The sequence below is a fragment of the Saimiri boliviensis genome, chromosome 1, assembly GCF_048565385.1.
Source record: "Saimiri boliviensis isolate mSaiBol1 chromosome 1, mSaiBol1.pri, whole genome shotgun sequence".
In the NCBI taxonomy this organism is placed as follows: Eukaryota; Metazoa; Chordata; class Mammalia; order Primates; family Cebidae; genus Saimiri; species Saimiri boliviensis.
In genome coordinates, this window is record NC_133449.1 from 283,669,075 (window position 1) to 283,690,036 (window position 20,962).

The 20,962-nt window shown below is 37.2% G+C and overlaps 1 long non-coding RNA gene across 1 annotated transcript in view; it reads right to left on the reverse strand.

Annotated features, from left to right (window-relative positions):
* Positions 1-20,962, reverse strand: part of LOC141581472 (uncharacterized) — a 162,956-nt gene that overhangs the window by 21,814 nt on the left and 120,180 nt on the right. Inside the window, exon 5 of the long non-coding RNA XR_012514126.1 lies at positions 10,294-10,449. This is a non-coding gene — a long non-coding RNA (uncharacterized LOC141581472). The remainder of the gene's footprint in view (positions 1-10,293; positions 10,450-20,962) is intronic.

Here is a 20,962-nt window from a genome sequence, read left to right on the forward strand (position 1 = left end):
ACATAAATGGCATTAATACATTTAGACATTATTCTGCAGTTAATGATAGTTTGTTAGAGCAGAGTAACAATAAATTTTAGTAGTTATTTGTTTTAAGGATGTGTCTTCAATGTTGTAAATAGATTTCTTAGATCCAAGTCTATAGATAAGGAAACTGATTGAGAGACTATATCAACACGGATGAAAGCAATAATAAACATTTGAAAATATGAAAGATGGAATCAATAGATGTGGGACTGAATGAGCATGAGAAGTGAGAGTGGGAGAAGAAAAATAGATTTATGTCCAGATTTCTAGGCATTGGACTGCATAGCAGGGGCTGCTAATGCCTAGTGTCCCTTCTATGGCACTGGAAACATCTGTTCAGTTGGGTTCAGAGCTGCCTGAAATAATGCTACATTAACCAGCTTCCTCTGAAGCTTGCTTTGGACAGGGGACTGAGTTCAGAGTTCTAAGCAGTATTAACATGTGCAACTTCATAGAAGCGTTCTTAAATTGAATCATAGTGATTTTTTCCTACTATCTTATGTGATGATGATGATGATGTCCGTTGAAGCTCTGCCGGGTATCTGTGACAATGCTAAAGAGGAGAGAAGTGTAGGGGTGGCAGAGGAATAATCTAGAAGAAAATGATTTCTAAAAATGCATGGAACTGTCATACAAGCCCGGAACTGCTGACTTCTGGCCTTTTTTACATAACAGAATAAAATCTAGGATGGTTAAGCCAACATCAATTTGGGTTTTCTGTCGCATTCATCATCTTAACCAATATAGCTATCTCTATTTATGTTGATATCACTCAGTGCTAAAAAATACAAAAAGAAGGAGTTTGTCAGGGAAAGAAAAGGAGTTCAATTTTGCATACATGGAATTTAAGTTGCTTATGAAACATTCAGACGGAGATGGCAGTGAGATGAGAAGAAGGCCAAAGACAGAGGCTATTGCAAAGTGAAAAATTAAGAATCTGATGCAGAAATAAAAGCCAGAAAGTTTCAACATCTCAAGAACCAAGAGTAAAGTGTGTTTCAGGAAGAATCAAGTGGTCAACAAGGACAGACGTTCAAATGTAAGGTAAGTAAGCAGAGAAGCGTGTTTCTTGAATTAAAGGATAACAAAGTGACTGGCTTCCTGGGTGAAAGCGGTTTCAGTAGCGACGAGGCAGGAGAAGGCAGATGGCCAATGAGTTGAGGTCTGAATGACAAATAGAGACAGGCAACGTAGTGACGTGGTCCCAGCCTCGTCTTGCCCACTCTGAGGCCCAAACCTTTCTCCTACATAGTGACCTTGGTGTCCACCCTCTACAGCCATAACACCATACATGTCTTCTTGCTTATTATTTTGTAATTCAGTTGAATTTCATCTACTGCCTTCCTTCTTGAACACACTACATTTTGTAGCCATACAGATTTTTGGCCAGTCTTTGTTCATAGCTCACCATCCTGAGCATTTCCACCATTCTGCTAAACAGCTATTCCAAATTCAGTCTATTCTTTTAAAGTGCCTAACTAATCTTCAAATCCCTAATTCTGCAAATAACATCATTTGCTACTTCAAAAAGTAGGATTTTCAACCTTGGGTACCATGGAAATATTGGGCTGAATAATTTTTTTCATGTGGGTGGTGCAAAGTTGGTTCACTGTGCACTAGTTACCCACTTGTTTAAGTCTGGTCATACATCTGCACACACAGCAAGTTACATGAAATGGGTTTATTATTTACAGATAGGCAGTAAAGGACACCAGAAGCCTAGGATTTATCACTCAGGAAAGCTGCCTGGGGCAGTTAGAATCTGAACTGTGTCTGTCCCACTTGCACCACAGCTGAGGACCCCTGGAAAGCAGCTTGCCCTGGGTTTTATACCCTGGGGGTCACATGCATGCTGGGCTAAAGTGTTCAAAGACATCTTGCTTGGAGGTGTCAGAGCTAAAACAGATCTAGGCCTGTCTCAGCCACCTCCCCTTTATCCCAAGATATGGCATTCCCAGCACATTCTGCAGTTATTCTTGAAAACTATAAAGAAGAGAAAACTGGGCTGATCCAAGACCATCCCTAGACCAGCCCTGCAGGGGTTTCTGCTGTGTTTTTGCAGACTGTTTAGCAGCAACGCTGGCCTCCATGCCTTAGATGCCAGTAGCAGTGCCTCCATCTGTTTTGAGAATCAAGAGTGTCTCCAAACATTGTCCAATATTGAAATCTACTAGTGAGGAAAAATTGACCCCAGTTGAGAACCACATTCCTCTGGTAAAAAAGACAATCTGTCAAGCACTTTGCCAATCTCCCTCCCCCACAGCTGCAAACTCAATATCACTTCACTTTCTTCACCTACGCATTTGAAAGATAAGACTCTAGTCATTCTGAGCAGGAACTTTTCACACCTTTGTGTCGTTCAGCTTCTCCTCCTCAGGGGGAGTTGAGCTACTCCCCGTGAGCCTGTATGTAGGTTACTTGGTCCTGATAAAATGTCTTTATTCTGAATCTCCTTTAGCAATAGTCCTTCCTCTCACCTTTTCTAAAAAGGCAATCTGCACCCCCTCTATATATCCACCTAATTTCTTACTTCGTAGCCACCCAGTCCCTACACATCAGCCATCCTAAACCATATACTCAGTTTTCATTCCTGCCTTGGTTTCACAAACCTTCTTTCTTTTGCCCTTCTCTTCTTTCTACGTAAAATGTTCTTTCCGTCCTTCCTTTTCATTAGTTTGTCTAACACTGATGTATCTTTAAAATCTCAATACAAGAAGTCTTCCTGGCCCTCATATTATGGACAAGGTTCCTTGCTAGTGTACTTCCAGACACCCTGGGTTGACTGTTATCTCTATACATGTCACACTCTTATGCTTTACCTTCCCTTCCTTCTGTTTTCTCAGCTGAAAACTCCTTGAGGGCAGGGTCTATATCTCCTTTTCCTTTATCCTTAGCTTTTTAAATCCAAAATGAGCATGAATGGAGCCATACTGTCACACTTAAGTAGTTTTTGTTTCCTTGACTTAGTTCTGCTCTCCTATGTTCAGATACAACGGAAGCTATTAGGGATTTCATTTACACCTTGGTGCCCTGCAAATATATCATCTTCCGCTCTGTCTATTTTGTTTAAATCATTTTTTTCTATCAATTTATGTGCTCATCAGGAGGGATAAAAGTAATGGAAATAATACATTCTGCTGAGGGACGGGTTAATAACTGTTCCTATCTGACAACGCAGCAGCAGCTTTCCAATTGGAACCAAGCTGCTTATTCATTGATTGATGGTCCAAACGGAAATGGTTTGCTTTCCTCACTTAGAAAGGCTAGCTGCCGTTCTAAAAGAGGCTTTTTAAGACCTCTTCCTGAACACTTTACATGAAGTTAATCAAAGATAGTGGAGAAAACTTTATTTTATGACACTACCAAATGACCTAAATAACCCATTTTCATTTTTGTTCCGTTGAGAACATACTGGGTGATCTAAAATTATAACAGCCTCAGATAAGTCTAGAACCACAAGGTATCATGCACTGTGCTATTACTGGGTTGACAATAAAACTTTGTTTTAGTTTTTATTTAAATCCAATAGTTCAGAAGATTTGACTGATTAACATTATTTAAACAAAAACCTCTACCTCCTGGTTCAAGCAATTCTCCTGCCTCAGTCTCCCAAGTAGCTGGGATTACAGGTACCCACCACCACAGCCAGCTAATTTTTATATTTTTAGTAGAGACAGGGTTTCACCATGTTAGCCAGGCTGATCTCAAACTCCTGACTTCAGGTGATCCACCTACCTCGGCCTCCCAATAAAGTTACCCCTATGTAATAAAGTGATTCAGAAATGTTACTATGTCTTCTCATAAGGAAAAAATATATACCTTGTAAAAAGTTAGCAGTTTTGTACTAGAGTTATCAAAACTTTGTTATAATAATTTAATCATATTTTTAAAACGAATATATTCTAAGCTGTTGTGAGTTTATCTAGTTGAGAAATTTATTACTCTGCTTCTTTGCTTGATATCCGGGAATAAAAACACTAGATAAATAACAAGAAAATCTTTATATCCAGATTTGCAATTTTGCATCCACTGTTCTACTTGTTTGAAATTAGAGAAATTCATTTAAAGATGTATTTAGAGAATGTTTTACTAATCAGGTAAGTAGAAAGGAGAGGATACTGTTGAAAACATTTATGCCTAAAAATTTATGTCAAAATTGTGCAATTGAGTGAAGAGTGAGGGAAGTCATTGGGATACTTACAATTGTTTCCTCAAAATATCAGTACACAGAAATTAATTACAAACATATGCATGCACATGAAATCCAGATTTTAACAAAGGATATTGTTCCCTGATGAGACTGAGATGAGTAGCTCTTTATCATGAGAAACTAGTAAGGTTCTTTGAGGCAAAGCCTATGAAAAGATGGAAGACCCTTAAGATTGGGGCCTGCAGGAGATCCTCACACTCACACTAGTCCATGTTCAGCTTCCAGCAATTAGTCAAAATTACTATTTTCATGTTTCTATGAGTTTGTGGCTCCAGCGAAATTTGTTTCAGATTAGTCAAACTCAGCAGTGCCTCTCTGGATGCACCCGTCTTTCCAGATTTTGGAGTGCTGGTTTGGATTACAATTTCAATTCTTTGGTGGATCTTAAAAAGTCATTGATTTTTAGATTTCCTGGTTTGTTTCTTGTTTTAAAGATAAAGTGAAGACTTTTACGCTCTTTACCTCTGAGAGATGAAGCCAAAAATCCTTCCTGATAAGTGTTTTAGCAACATATTTTTATTTTTCCATGTCAGGTTTTGATAAACTGAATGACTATACTTCTTTTTATAAAAACCTAGTGAAACTACTGCTATCATGCCATAAGATGAAACTATTGCTCTCATCTTGGTACTTGTAGGAGTCAAAAAAATAGAAAGGTGTACCCTAACCGGAGCATAAATGCAACGATTTTCTCATCAGCGTTATACAAAGCAAAGGAACTTGGGAAATTAAATATTGTGATATTTATCAAGGTAAAAATTGATCTAGCAATAATTCAAATTTCAGGTACAATAAAAGTCAGTGTCAATTTAATGATAAGGCTTACGTGCCTAGATTTTCAAATTAGGAAGGACTTTAGAATTCATCTAAACAGTGATTTGATAATAAATCACTTGTTTAAATGCAAGTCTCCAAGGGTGGAAATCCAAAAGACAGTCTGTGAGCATGATGGTGCAGTGTGTGCTTCTAAAGGGTACTGGCTGTTTTGCATCTGCATGAACCAGACACAGGATCTGGTGGGGAAGGCAGTGCTGGGTTGTTTGTGTCCAGCGAGATACCATGGCTTTTCCACAGTGTCATTTCTGCTTCATCTTCAGGTGATATGTTCATCAGTCCTCATCTGCATGTGAATTCAAGTCATCTTTTCTACCACAGTGGTTACCATAAGCACACATCAAAACTCTTTTCCATCTTTGTACCATTTTTTAGCGTGTGTGTGTGTGTGTGTGTGTGTGTGTGTGTGTGTGTGAGTGTATGTATAATTTACTACATATAATGTGTGTGCATATATATACATATATATATGTATTCACACATACACATTATATATTTTAAATATATATGTATATAAAATCTCTTTGGGAACTTGTACTGTATTCTGAAACTATATTCTCAACTAATTTCTCCAAAATACTACTACTCACATGCCGATCAGCATGTGACTATGTAGATATCATTAGCTCCACCCCATCTCAAAGAGAAACAGATACAAATGTGTATCATATATCCAGACTTTTTATGGATGGGTAGATAAGGCTGGATAGAGGTAAAGTTCACATTGCCCTTAGGACTGGAACTTACGGTCACCCCTTATTCTTGCAAGAAGCTCTTTCTTCTCTATACAGTAACATCATTTCTACATGGGAAACGTGGACTTGGAAGCAGGCACAATTTCCCTTTTCAGAGGGAGCTCCCAACGGACTCACATTAACTGGTGGGGAGCCATGTTCTAGCCATATTCCCAACCACTTCCTCGTTCTCACCAGAGTCATTTTTCTGTCTCTGGACACAGGAAATCTGCAATACTAGAGAAAAAGTGAGTTAAAGTCTACTGCTTAGATTCTCAAGAAATAAATATGTCTACACTCTTTGCAGACTTCCCATAATCTCCAAAGCCTCATTTTCATTATGCATATAATTATTATGGTGTGTTTAGTTTTCCTATTGGAAGTTTGAGTTTTGATTTCATTGAATCCGTAGTGGTTACCTTAGAAATATAATCTCTCCTGGGATGATCACTGTGTTTTCTAGGGTTACTTTGTATCTTAGTATCATAGTGTCCAAAGGATGTTGAAAGGGATGACATTCTACTGTGCTCAATGGATCACTCTTAATGACATTAAGGGCCATGCTAGCTTGGTTGCTTTTACTTACTTGGTGAATAATGCTAGTATTTTTTTTTAATCTCTCCAGAAAAAGATTCAGTTATTTTAGAAACTCCTATTTCTAGATACAGACTTAAAAATCACTTCCCACATCCCTCCTTGTTTAAGTGTTCTCAGAACTGTCATTTGAAAATTGAATTTCATGTTTTTCTTTTACTCTTTTCCTTCTGAAAAATCACCCTTTTTCTTCCCAGAACACTCATAACATTCTATGGAATTACTTCAAATTTATTCTTATATAGGACCAAGGAAATTCTAACTTAGCCATACATTCTGAAAATCTGCCTAATCAATTGGTATTTGTATTAGGCTGCTTTGCATTGCTATAAGGGAATACATGAAGTGGGGTAATTTATAAAGAAAAGATGTTTATTTTGGTTCATGGTTCTGCAGACTATACAGGAAGCACGATGCCAACGTCTCCTTCTGGTGATGGCCTCAAGAAGTTTACAATCGTGATAGAAGGAGAAAGGGGAGCAGGCGTGTCACCTGGTGAGAGAGGGAACAAGAGAGATGCTAGGCTGTCTTAAACAACCAGCTCTTGCCTGAACTAACAGAGTGAGAACTCATTGCTAAGGGGAAGGCACCAACCCATTAATGATGGATCCACCCCCATGGCCCAAACACCTTCCACTAGGTCCCACCTCCAACACTGGGGATCACATTTCAACATGAGATTTGGAGGGAACACACATCCAAACCATATCACAATTCTTCCGTAAGAGAATAGACCATGATTCAAGATTCAATGATTCAAGATACCCTTGCATTCATTCTAGTTGACTGTTGTTTATGAGTTACAATTCACATAAAATAAAATGCATCCTTTTAAAATATACACTTTGGTGCTGTTTAGTGTATTCCCAAAGTTGTTAAAACTCTAATTTTAGAAGATTTCACCATTTCCAAAAAACTTCGACACCCCTTTGCAGTAGTTCCACATTCCTCTCTCAGCCCCTAACAGTCACTAGTCTGTTTTCTGTCTCTATAAATTGCCTGTACTGTTTATATAACTGAAATCATACTATATGTGGTCTTTCGCAATTTGCCTCTTTCACCTAGCATAACACTTTTTTAAGTGTTTTTCTTTTTCATCTCTCCTTCATTTCTAATTATCTTTTTTAAAGCTTTTTTCTAGCATAACACTTTTTAAGGTTCAACCCTATTGTAATATGCATCAATATTTTCTTTCTTTTTATTGTCAAATAATATTCCATTGTGTGGATATACCATATTTTATTTAGCCATTGCATTAGTTGATGGCCACTTTAGTTTCTCCCATCTTTTGATCGTTATGAATAATCCCACTGTGATCATTCATGTCCAAGGGTTTGTATGCATATAAATTTTCATTTCTTTTGGGTATAGACCTAGGAGTGAAATTGCTAGGTCATGTGGTAACTCTAAGTTTAACATTCTGAAGTACTACCAAAAATGCTTTCCAGAGGGGCTGCACCATTCTAAAAGTTCCTCAGCTACGTATAAGAGTTTCATTTTCTCCACAACATTGTCAGCATTTGTCATTTTCGGTCTTTTATATTTTTGACAGCCTAGTGAGTACAAAGTGGTATTTCTTGATCACTAATGATGTTAAGTATCTTTTATGTATCTGTTGTCTGTTTATAGATCTTCTGCAGAAAAAAGTGTATTCAAGTCCCTTGCCTACTTTTTTTCGGTTGGGTTGTTCTTTTGTTGTGTAGAACTCTGAAGCTGTACACAGAGTATGAGGATGCTTTCGAGGGACACATTGGCTTTTTAGACATCTTCATTTCTCCTTTGACTTTGTTCCTTCTCCTCCACCAATCTAGGAAAACTTCGTCTAGACTTATTCCAATTAATCGTGTTTTCTTTATATCCCAAGTCCCATGAGTATATTTTTATATCCCAAGTACCATAGGGCCCCCCTAGATTTCCAGCGCTTAAAATCTTCTGTTTTTCTGTAATATTTTAGTTTCCGTGAGGTATACTGTTTTATAATGCAAGTAACCGAGAGGAAGAAAAGAGGAAATAAAATGAAGAAGAGAAAAAACGTTTAACATTTCAATATCTTATTTGAACACAGAGTATTCTAACAAGACACCTAGTTGGGTGTCAAGAAAGGATGCTGCAAAAAATAGCTAAAATATGTAAGTCTTACGAATTGGAATTTTTTAACTTTTATGGATACATAATAGTTGTAGATATTATGGGGCACATATGACATTTTGATACAATCATACAACATGTAAGGATCAAATCAAGGTAATTGGGATAACCATCACCTAGAACACATATCATTTATTTTTGCTAGGAAATTCTAATTTTATGCTTTTCATTATTTTGAAAAATACAATAAATTATTTTTAACTATAGTCTCCCTATTGTGTCACTTGAACACTATATTTTATTCCTTCTAACTGTTGTCAAATTTAAAAAAGAACATAGTAGTTTTCTTTGCCTAATTACCAGCTTTATTCTGAAATTTGTGACAGCCCAGCTGTCTCATAGAAGAGGAGATATCAATATTGGTCCTCTTATAATGGGCACTTTTCTTCATAGGTCTATTGATGTTAGGCTTAAAATCAGCTGTTGTATTTGTTTGTTAAACATTATGGAAGAGTTATTCTGTGAATTACTGCAATTAGTTTAGTGCCCTCTATTGTAAGAAATTTCTTATAGAATTACATGGTAAAACTAAATCTTACCAATCAGTTCTATTAATGAGGCACCCATAAAAAAATAAAATATAATGTGTTGCCCACTTAAACAAATATTCACATAACAGAATCACATAATATATGATGCACTGTTATTTTATGCACTTGCTGCCAATTTTTTTCTACAGATTCAAATGTTTCCTAGACCACTGTTGTTAGTGCAGTAATTTACTTGAAGCTAAACAAAATCACCTGTTCTGTAGTTATAAAGAAATTGATAATGAGTATACTTTATTTTCTATAAAAAAGACAGTTTGCCTTCTACAAATTTATCTGAATTTCAAAAAGCATGAAGATATATTTGTCCTTTGCAACTAAAGAAATCATTTATGTCATGATTTTAAAAAGAGAATTTGTTCTCAGCTAGCAGAGAGAATAGACATATCAGAATACAACATGGTAATGACTAGAATCTTAGAGTTTTATTAGAAAATTTTCATCTTGTGTAAATCAATTCAATAAGGGAAACTGTATTATTCAATTTCATATTAAAACGTTTTTTAAAATAAATATGCAAATGCAGAGAAAATAACTCATAACAATTGAGCGCCTCTTTCTATGAGTAAAATTCCTCTAACAATATTGATGAAAAAGAAATAAATAGATGTTAAATTAATTTATTTTACAATAGATTGCAGTGACAATGGGGATTTAATGAAAGACCATTTCTCAATTATAAGACAACGGCCACATGTGAGTGGAATTTGAAAGGATACAGTTTGAGGATTTCTGATATGCTCAACCCTCATTTTTTTCATAAATTATGACATCACAGAAGTTTGTTCTGACATTTGCTTCTACTATGTGCCGATAATATACAGCATAAAATTTGTAACATTTTTACATCTGAACAAAGGTGATCAATCACTTTAAAATACAAATGTTGACAGGCACATGGTTATTTTATCAAAAGTTTTCCTTTGCTTAAACTTCACTGAAGAAAAGCTTAAGAAGCAGAGCAGTATGTGGAAGCTCACATCCTGAAATTTTGCTCCCGGAACTACCACAAGAACATATCAGGAACACCAAGAGAATTATCTGACCCTTTGAAGGAAGCAGATTTCTCCTGCAGGCCCTAGGAGAGAGATGAAAAACTTTGAATGCCCCCAGTGTGAAAGGGGGATTGATCTGTCCTAGAACACACACCCTAACTGGGGAACCTGAAGGTCCAGATCATGGGAGAATTTGACCTTACCTGCAGATTAAACAAATGTAGAGAGCCGAGCAAAATACAGGAGTTGAATATGCAGGGAGAAGAGCCCTGTGGCCTCTTTCGGTCCCCAGGGAAGCCATTTCTGACTTTGTCTTGTAGAGGTGCTTGAGGAGGGCTCAATGATTCCAGTCAACTAATCTTTGACAAAGCAAACAAAAACACAAAGTGAGGAAAGGACACCCTGTTCAATAAATGGTGCTAACAAGTCACATGTAGAAGAATGAAACTGGACCCTCATCTCTCACCTTATACAAAAACTCAAGATGGATTAATGACTTAAATCAAAAACCTGAAAGCCTAAAAGTTCTAGAAGATAAAATCAGAAAAACTCTACTAAATATTGGCTTAGGCAAAGACGTCATGAGCAAAATTCAATAGTAAACTAAAGAAAAACAAAGATAAATAGACAGGACTTAATAAAATTAAAAAGCTTCTGCACGACAAAAGAAACAATTAGAAAAAGTAAGCAAAAAACCCAAAAAGTAGGAGAAAAATCTTTGCAATCTGTACATCTGAAAAAGAACTAATAGCCATAATCTACAAGGAACTCAAACAAATTAACAAGAAAAAATTAAACAATCCCATCCAAAAGTAGGCTAAGGTCATGAATAGACAATTCTCGAAAGAAGGTATACAAATGACCAACAAGAAAACATATGAAAAAATGCTCAACATGACTAATGATCAAGGAAAAGCAAACCAAAACCACAATTCAATGCTACCATAGTTCTGCAAGAATAACCATATTCAAAAAAATTATAGATGTTGGCATGGATGTAGTGAAAAGGGAACACTTTCATACTGCTAGTGGGAATGTTAACCAGTACAACCACTATGAAAAACAGTGTGGAGATTCCTTAAAGAACTAAAATTAGAGCTGCCATTTGATCTAGCAATCCCACCACTGGGTATCTACCCAAAGGGGGAAAAGTCATTATATCAAAAAGATGCTTGCACATACATGTTTACAGCAGCCCAATTTGCAATTGCAAAAATATGGAGCCAGCCCAGCTGTCCACCAATCAACAAGTGGATAAAGAAATTGTGGTATATATACCATGGAATACTACTCAAACACAAAAAGGAATGAAATAATGGCAATTCACATCATCCTGGATGGAACTGAAGACCATTCTAAGTGAAGTAACTCAGGAATGGAAAACCAAAGAGGGTATGTTCTCAATTGTAAGTGGGAGCTAAGCTATGAGGAAACAAAGGCATAAGATTGAGACAGTGAACTTTGGAGACTTGGGGTAAGGGGTGAGAGGGGGATGAAACATAAAAGGCAACACATATGGTACAGTATATACTACTTGAGTGATGGTTGCCCTGAAATCTCAGAAATCACCACTAAATAACTTGTTAATGTAACCAAACCCCACCTGCTCCCCAAAAACCTACTGAAATAAAAAACAAATAAATAATCCTCAAAATAAACTCCACATCAAAGTATCACGGAAAAATTAGTAACACATGTGGTTATAGCATTTGTGATATATAGAAAAATATACCCCAAATAGACATGCAAAAGATTTATTAGAGGAAATTTTTCTGAAGGACAAAGAATAGAGGGAGAAGAACAAGGTAAGGTAATAATATAAGAAATGAAATAAATCTATATTAATTATATACTTAAGGGAAGATACATTTAAAAGATAGTAAAAAAAATATGTTCTGAATTTGGTGCAAATGTTTACCATATATGTATTTGTGAAATTGCTAGTTTAAATGCTTTTTATATTGACTGATGTCGGATAAGTAATAATGAAGTACAAGTGTAACAACTTAAAATATATTTTCCAATTTAAAAAAAGAACATGATACAAGAAAGCATTACTAAAAAAAGAAGAAAATCAATTAGTATCAGCAAGCCTTACATTTAATGGACTATAAGTTTGTACAATTTATATGGCACTCTGGTGACCGAAAAGAAAGACATGATCTTTACATGATATTATTTACAACTAAAAAAAGAAAAGCTAAAAAACAAGAATCACTCTGTAAATTTTATTTATGTGTAATATTATTGTAAAATTAAAGTCAATTTATAACTTCAGGATACAGCTTAGTGTAAATGATTGCATCCACTTTAAGAATGGAACGACAGACCAAATTTACACATGCAGAAACTAAAGACCTGAAAATGATGCAATTTCTCAAGGTGACAGCTTGATAGAGTAAGAAAGAAATTCCAGATTTTCTGACTCTAAATGCCATATTTCTTTCATCATAAAATAATGCCAAGTCAAGCAGCTACGATAAATGAAGAATAGCATCCCCAGTATTCCTTACACAGCAATGTAAAACACCTAGAGGCTCATGCAGTTTATTGGATGGATGACCTGGTCACAAAGCAATAATTTTTCCCTGAAAAGTAGGCAAAACTAGGTCTACAGCTGCTCCTGCTAAGAAATTCCAAAGGTCAAAGCTGAATTGTTTCATAGTTTCAAATTTACTCCAAACCAAATAGACTCCAAAATAATGATTATCCTGATCACTCATGCCCCTAAATTCCAGAAGGCATGATGATGATTCAACAAATGGGAAAGCTCAGATAATAGCTTAATTCTCCAGAAAACATGAGATTAAACCACAGCAAGTTATTTTCTGAAGGGAGCTACATTTTCACGTCACCAAATAACTGTGTTGATTATCAAGTATTATAAAATTCTTAATGCTTATAACCCTCTAACATGCGTACTTTACCCCTATGTGGTTGTGGGCATTGTAAAATATCACCAGTATATTAATTGTGTCTCCGTTTACAAGAGAAATTTGGACACAAAATTTGCTCAACATAAGAACATGGCAATGAAGCTCTCAATGCTCCCATGAAGCAGGCACTTAGTGTCCTAGGAACTGTGTTGGACGGTGGGCCACCTTACTCCTGGCTGCAGTTGCCATGGGGGATAATTTGAGAAGCTGCACACGTTGCAGTGCTTGTCCAAAGAATGGCAGACTGTCCAAATAGGTAATCAATCTGTTGGGGCCAGGCAGAAAGAAAGCTTCCAAGTAATCATGCCAATGGCAGAGAAATCTGGGACAGCAGACTGGAGATAAGGTCCAAAGCAGATGGTGAGAGTTGTAGCCACCTAGAGTAATTCTCTGGGTCAATTAGCAAGCACCAGTGGTAGCTTTTTGGGTAATTCTTCAAGCCATGGAAGGAAAAATGGCTGCCTTAAAAATATAGTTTGGAGTCTAAGGTAAGAGGAGGATTTTTTTTTTTAATTTACCTTTCCTTTTATCATGTCTACCAGCTCCCTTTCTATCATCACCTCATTCTCCACTAAGCCTGGATCCCATTGATGTTGACCTTAATTTCTATCCACAAGAAACATTGTCTAACTTGCTAGTGTTACCTTACATTAGGACCATAGACGAACAGTACAGTGCTGGCTCTGCTCCTGAATTTAGGCTACCAAATACAATACAGAAAAAGAAAAGCATGTATTATTGTTAGACAAATTCCAATCTTCAGAGAAGATTGGGTTCTTCTGAGAAACAGGACCAACATGTGTGTGTGTGTGTGTGTGTGTGTGTGTGTGTGTGTGTGTGTGTGTTATAGTATGTGTCACATAATTATATTTTGGGCAACAATTTAATATAAAACAGCAACCCCATAAGATTATAATGGAACTAAAAAATTCCTATTGCCTAGCGATTATATAAATCTATAGGCATGATACACTATCTTTTCCATGTTTAAATATGTTTAGATACACAATAACTTACTGTTGTGTTAAATTTTCTGTAGTATTCAGTACAGTGCCATGTGTATAAGAGCAATGCCTACACATATGGGGCATACCCTCTAGAATTATGTAAGTTCACTCTGCTGTTCACACAATGAACACTGTATTAGCCTGTTTTCACACTACTTCATACCTAAGACTGGGAAGAAAGAGAGGTTTACTGGATTTACAGTTCTATGTGACTGGGGAGGCCTTACCATCATGGCAGAAGGCAAGGAAGAGCAAGTCACTCCTTACATGGATGGCACCAGGAGAAAGAGAGAGGTTGTGCAGGGGAACTCCTCTTTGTAAAACCATCAGATCTCATGAGACTTATTCACTATCATGAGAACAGCACGGGAAGGACTTGCCCCCATGATTCAACTACCTCCCATGGGGCCCTTCCCACAACCCATGGAAATTTAAGATGAGAGTTGGGTGGTGATACAGACAAAACATATCAAAACCATTTCTCTGAAATGATTAACTAAAACCATTTCTCAAAATTTATCCACAGTTTTAAGCCCCTCATGACTCTGTGTGTGCCTATTTAAATACATACTTCTTTCGCTCACTCTCCTCCTCCTCTCTCTCCTCTCCCTCTCTTTCTCCTCTTCCCATCCCTCTCTCTCAGGGTATATACCATATTTATTAGAGCCCTATATGTATAAATATACTGAGAGGAGAGAGAGAGATGTAAATTAAGTAATCAGTTCACATATTTGTGCAGGTGCAGGTTCAAAATCTACAGGGTAGGCCAGTAATCTGGAGATGCAAGAAGAGTCACAGTCTGAACCTGAGGCAGATAGGTGGCAAAATTCCATCTTGACCAGGTGATAGTTTTTCTTTTCTTTTTTCTTTCTTTTATTGAGACGGAGTTTCACTCTTGTTATCCAGGCTGGAGTGCAAGGGCACAATCTCAGCTCACCGCAACCTCTGCCTCCTGTGCTCAAGCAATTCTCCTGCCTCAGCCTCCCGAGTAGCTGGGACTACAGGCTCGCCCCACCATGCCCAGCTAATTTTTTTTTGTATTTTTAGTAGAAACGGGGTTTCACCATGTTGAACAGGATGGTCTCAATCTCTTGACCTCGTGATCCACCTGCCTCGGCTTCCAAAAGTGCTGGGATTATAGGCATGAGCCACCGCGCCCGGCCAGTATCAGTTTTTCTTCTATTAAGATCCTCAATGGAGTAGATGAGACCACTCACATTAAAGATGATAGTCTGCTTAAATCAAAGTCTACCAATTTAAACAGTCATCTCAGGGGTCCCCAACCCTGAGCCATGGATCAGTGCTGGACCATGGCCTGTTAGGAACCAGGCTGCACAGCAGGAGGCGACCTCTGGACAAGTGAGCATTTGCACCTGAGCTCCACCTCCTTTCAGATCAACTACAGCACTAGATTCTCCAAGGAGCACAAACCCTGCATATATGTGGAATCTAGGTTATAGCTCATTGCAAGAATCTAATGCCTAATCTTTAAACCATCACCCATGCCAGCTGTGGAAAAACTGTCTTCCACAAAACTGGTCCCTGGTACCAAAACGTTTGGGGACCACTGGTAAATCTCATCTAAAAGACACCTTCCCAGAAACATCCATAATAATGTTTAACCAAATATCTGGGCACTGTGGCCCAACCAACTAGGTACATGAAATTAACCATCACACTATGGAACCTGGACCTTCCTTCCACCCATTCGTCTTTACTGAATTCCATAAATATGTAACATTGAGCATGTCCATATAAATGTAGCATAGGCACCTTAAACTCCAAGGATGCAAAATTGAGTTTTTCGACCCTAGAAAACAGGCTCTTTATCCCGCATTTTCTGTCCATCCACAGCATCACCAGTTACCTAGTCTCTAAGGCAGAAAGCTCCTTTATCTTTGTCTCTCCCTTACAACCAATCACAAACTCCTCTCACAGTTGTAGCTTAGATATTTCTTGACTCTGCTTTTCATCTTGGCCCCTGACACCACTGCCCTGATTCACCCTTATAACAGTTTTGGCTGAACATAATAAAAAGCCATGTGCTCAAGCCAGCCAAGAATCTCAGCCAGATACTCCCTAAGAACACCACTGCTGGACTGAAACTGCCTCGAGTCTTTGAGGCTTCAATCCTCTAAGCCACATAATCATAGTCATAAAACGGCCAGGACCTCATATTCCCTTGCTTCATTGTGCTGATCACTGATACAACAACCACAGATGCCAGCTTTAAACACCGAAGGGAATGCCTAAGGAACACGCTTATCAGACAATTAACCATTCAAGCCACAGGTAAGTCTGTGTGGTCCAAAGATCCATGGAGCTCCAAGGAACTGTTAGAACCCAAATTCTCCATGTCCATCATCTTTGTTTAACAGCTAAGTACTAGCACCTATGCACATAAACACACACACACACACACACACACACACATGCACGCACACCCCTCTAAGGACCCTCTAAGAATGCACCATCAAAAAAATCACCCACAGCATTTGTTAAAAGTTCAAATTTCTTGTTCTAGGGATCATAACTGGGGGGAAAACTGAGAAACGTATTTTCACCTGCATGCAGTTCAATCTTATGCATAAGAAAGTTTGGGAAACGCTGCTCTACCAATGTCATCTCCACAACTCACTGTATACTCTTTACCTACAACAAATTCATCTCCTCTCTTTTTTTCTTGCTCACTTTCTTCCCTTCCTGCAATACCCCACCATTGTACTTGTTAAAATATCTTTGGCAAGATAACAAAGCCCCAGTAAATTCTGAGCTTATTTGCTGAATGATAGCCCCATATTTTGGCCTAACTGGAATCAGGGTCTCTGCTAAAGATATTCCCCTTGACATGTTTTCAATGAATCTGCTCATACCCATGTACATTTGGATTAGAAAGTTGAGGCTATATCTTTATTCCTTCCTTCCAATATTTGCATCTCTTGCCTTTTTAAAGACTTCTTTAGACACTTGTAACTGTGAACAGAATGACAGAAGGGATGTAGATAGCATAGCCTGAGGATAACACTGAATCCAGGAAAGGATTCTTGGTTATAAGAGTTATTAAAGCAGGGCCTGAGAGGGGAAAAGTGGGGAACATATGAAAGAGAATGTATTCCTTCTATTTAACTGTATATTTGTACCCATTAACTAACCTGTCTTCATCCTCCCTGCCCCACTCACACACCCTTCCTAACCTCTGATCTCTATTATCCTACTCTCTACCTTTATGAGATCCATTTTTTTAGCCTCCACATATAAGTGAGAACATGTAATATTTGTCTTTCTACAGCTGGTTTATTTCATGTAACACAATGACTTCGAGTTCCATCTATGTTGCTGCAAATGACAGCATTTCATTTCTTTTTATGGCTGAATAGTATTCTGCTGTGTTTCTATTTCACATTTTCTTCATCCATTAGTTCACTGATGAACACTGAGGTTGATTTCATATCTTTGATATTGTGAATAGTGCTGCAATAAACATGGAAGTGCATGTACCTTTTTTCAAACACTGGTTTCTTTTCCTTTAGACAAATGCCCAGTAGTGGGATTGCTGGAGTGTATGAAAGTGTTATTTTTATTTTTTTGAGAAATCCGCATACTATTTTTCATAATGGTTGTACTAACTTACATTCCCAAGATCAGTATCTGAGTCCCATTTTCTCCACATTCTCACCAGCATCTCTTACTTTTGTATTTTTAGTAATAGCCACTCTAACTGGTATAAGATGATATCTCACTATGGTTTTGATTTGCATGATCCTGATGATTAGTGGGACTGAGCATATTTTTAAAATATATACATTGTCATTTGTAGATCTTCTTTTGAAAAATGTCTGTTCATGTCCTTTGCCCACTTTTAAATGGGATTATTATTTTGTTGACTATTGAGTTGAATTTCTTGTATATTTGCATACTAGTGCCTTGTTGGATCAAGAGTTTGCAAACATTTTCTTCCATTCAACGGGTTGTCTGTTCACTATGCTGATTTTTTCTTTTGCTGTGCAGAAGCTTTTTCATTCTGTATAGTCCCACTTATTTATTTTTGTTTTTGTTGCCTGTGCTTTTGAGGCCTTATCCCTAAAATCTTTGCCTATACAATTGTCCTGAAGTGTTTTTCCTGTTTTCCTCTATTGGTTTTATAGTTTTGGATCTTATGTTAAGTCTTAAATCCATCATCAGTTGATTTCCATATACAGCGAGAAATAAGGGCCAGTTTCATTCTTCTGCATTTGACAATCCCAGAACCATTTATTGAAAAGATTGTTCCATCTGCAATGGATATTTTTGGTGCCTTTGTTGAAAATAAGTTAGCTGTAAATGCATGGATTTATTTGGATTTATTTCTGTGATTATTTCTGTGATTTTCATTCTGCTTCTTTGTTTATATCAATAACATGCTGTTTGGGATATTATAGCATTTTGATATATTTTGAAATCAGGTAGTGTGATATCTCCAGGTTATTTTTTTCTCTTCAAGATCGCTTTCGTCCTTCAGGATTGCTCTTTCTTGTTTCCATACAAGTTTTAGGTTTTTCTGCATCTGCAAAAAAATGACATTGGGATTTTGATAGAGGTTGCATTGAATCTGTAGATTGATTTGGGTAGTGTGGTCATTTCAACTATGTGAATTCTTTCTTTCTTTTTTTTTTTTTTTGAGACGGAGTTTCACCCTTGTTCCCCAGGCTGGAGTGCGATAGCATATTTCATGTGCTATGAGAGGAGTGTAAATTCTGTAGCTATTAAATGAAATGTTCTGTAAATGTCTGTTGGATTCATTTGGTCTAAAGTACAGTATAAATTTACTGTTTCTTTGTTAACTTTCTACTTTAATGATTTGTCTAATGCTGACAGTGGGACATTGAAATACTCAACTATTATTGTGTTTGGTTCTGTCTCTCCCTTCAGATCTAATAATTGCTTTATATATCTTTGTGCTCTGGTATAGGAACCATATATGTTGACAATTTTTAAAAACTTCTTGCTGAATTGATCCTTTTGTCATTACACAATAACATTTTTGTCTCTTTTTACTGTTTTTGACTTAAATTCTGTTTCATTTGATATAAATATAGTTGTTCCTGCTCCTTTTTGGTTTCTATTTGCATGTAATACCCTTTTTCATCCCTTTATTTTTAGCCTAAATGTGTAAATACAGGTGAGATGAGTTTCTTGTAAGCAACTTGTAGTTGGACCATTTTGGTTTTTGTTTTAATTCATTCAGCTAGTCTATGTCATTTAAGTTCAAAGTGTAATTCTTTTTATGTGAGGTCTTATTCTGTCCTTTTGTTAACTGATTCTGGCTATTTTATATATCTTTTGTCCCCTTATTATTCTCTTATTGTTTATCATTGTGGTTTGGTAGTTTTCTGTAGTAGTAACATTTGAATCCTTTACCTTCCTCATTTGTATATTTGCTCTACCTAGCAGGTTTTATGCTTTTGTGTGTTCCTATGATGGTACATATTGTTCCTTTACTTCTACCTGTAGGATTCTCTGGAGCATTTCTTGTAGAACTGGTCTAGTAGTGATGAATCCCTGCAGCTTTTATCTGAGAAAGACATCACTTCTCATTTATAAAGAAAAACTTGGAGAGGTTTACAAGAGTCTGTGGTAGAAATATAGACCACTGGGGTTACACACTTACTCTTTCCCTGCATTGGGAAGCCTCTTCAGGCTCTCAGCTGATTCTAGATGAACAGATTACCTCACTTTCCTCTCCTTTCTTGCCTTAGGTGTGTTTCCTGTCACTTCTCTGTTTAATTCCAGCATTCTCTCTTAGATGTTCTATTTGAAGTTTGATTATCTTCTCTCAATCTTGGTTTTTGTGAGGGAGGCAAGTACTGGATGCTTCTACTCAGCCATCATGAAGCCCCTTTTCAGGAAACCAAGTTGGGTTTTCTTCCTTCATAATATCTATGTCTATGACCTGATCCTTTATCTGACACTGGGAGAAGATGCATATCATCTTGATCATGTTTGCTCAAGTCAGATCTCTATTCGTAAAAGTTGGAATTCCTGTATTTGAACAACTGAAGAAGAACATAATGACTATTAGAAACAGTCTTAAGATACTTTACTATCAACTAGCCAATGTGAAAGAACTCAGCATATCCTAACTTCAGAGACATGATGATAATGCCAGTCCTATTCTCTGTTTTAAACATCACATCCACTTCGCTATTGAAGATAAATGTGCTCCAATCCAGTCTCTGCACACTGTGATTGTTTCATCCCCATTGACAATAGTGTGTTCATATGAGAGTCTTCAGATTTGTCTCAACCTCAGGGCTGTTGACCACCAACACTCACAACTGGCCATAATAGAAGTGGCTCAGTCCATATGGGTTCTTCATGTCAGTGTAACTCAATAGTGCATTCCCTTATGCCATTGCCCCACATATGCTTCATTTCACACCCAGGTCTTCCCTTGTGGATTTTAAGATGCCAAACCAAGTAGATAGTGTTAGCGACACACGATGAAGAGTACAATGGAGACTGTAGTTGATGAATAAATTCTTCTTTCATCTTCCAAGGTGCTGTCCTGGGATATAGCTGACAGGACACTCCCACAAGATCCAGCTCTCAGTTTTACTTAATACCAAACAGCTACCAACTTGTTATTAACATTCAGGTATTTGTTCTCCCTCCTTCTCTGTCTCACCCCTGCTTTCTCAGTTTGCATTCCCTAATAACAGCCTCCATTTAGGCTTATCTCTTTGTTAAAAACCAAGGTTATAACCCATTTTATTTGTAGTGTTTGCCACCAGCATTTCTACATTAGAGAAAACAATGAGTAAATCACTGTTATAAAAAGACCATGTGATTTCCTCAACACTGTATTTCTCTCAAATCCTTACTGAAGGGTCGTTTCACTGGATTTCTCTCAGGGATACAGGGCTTGAGCAAATGGAATGGGATACACACGG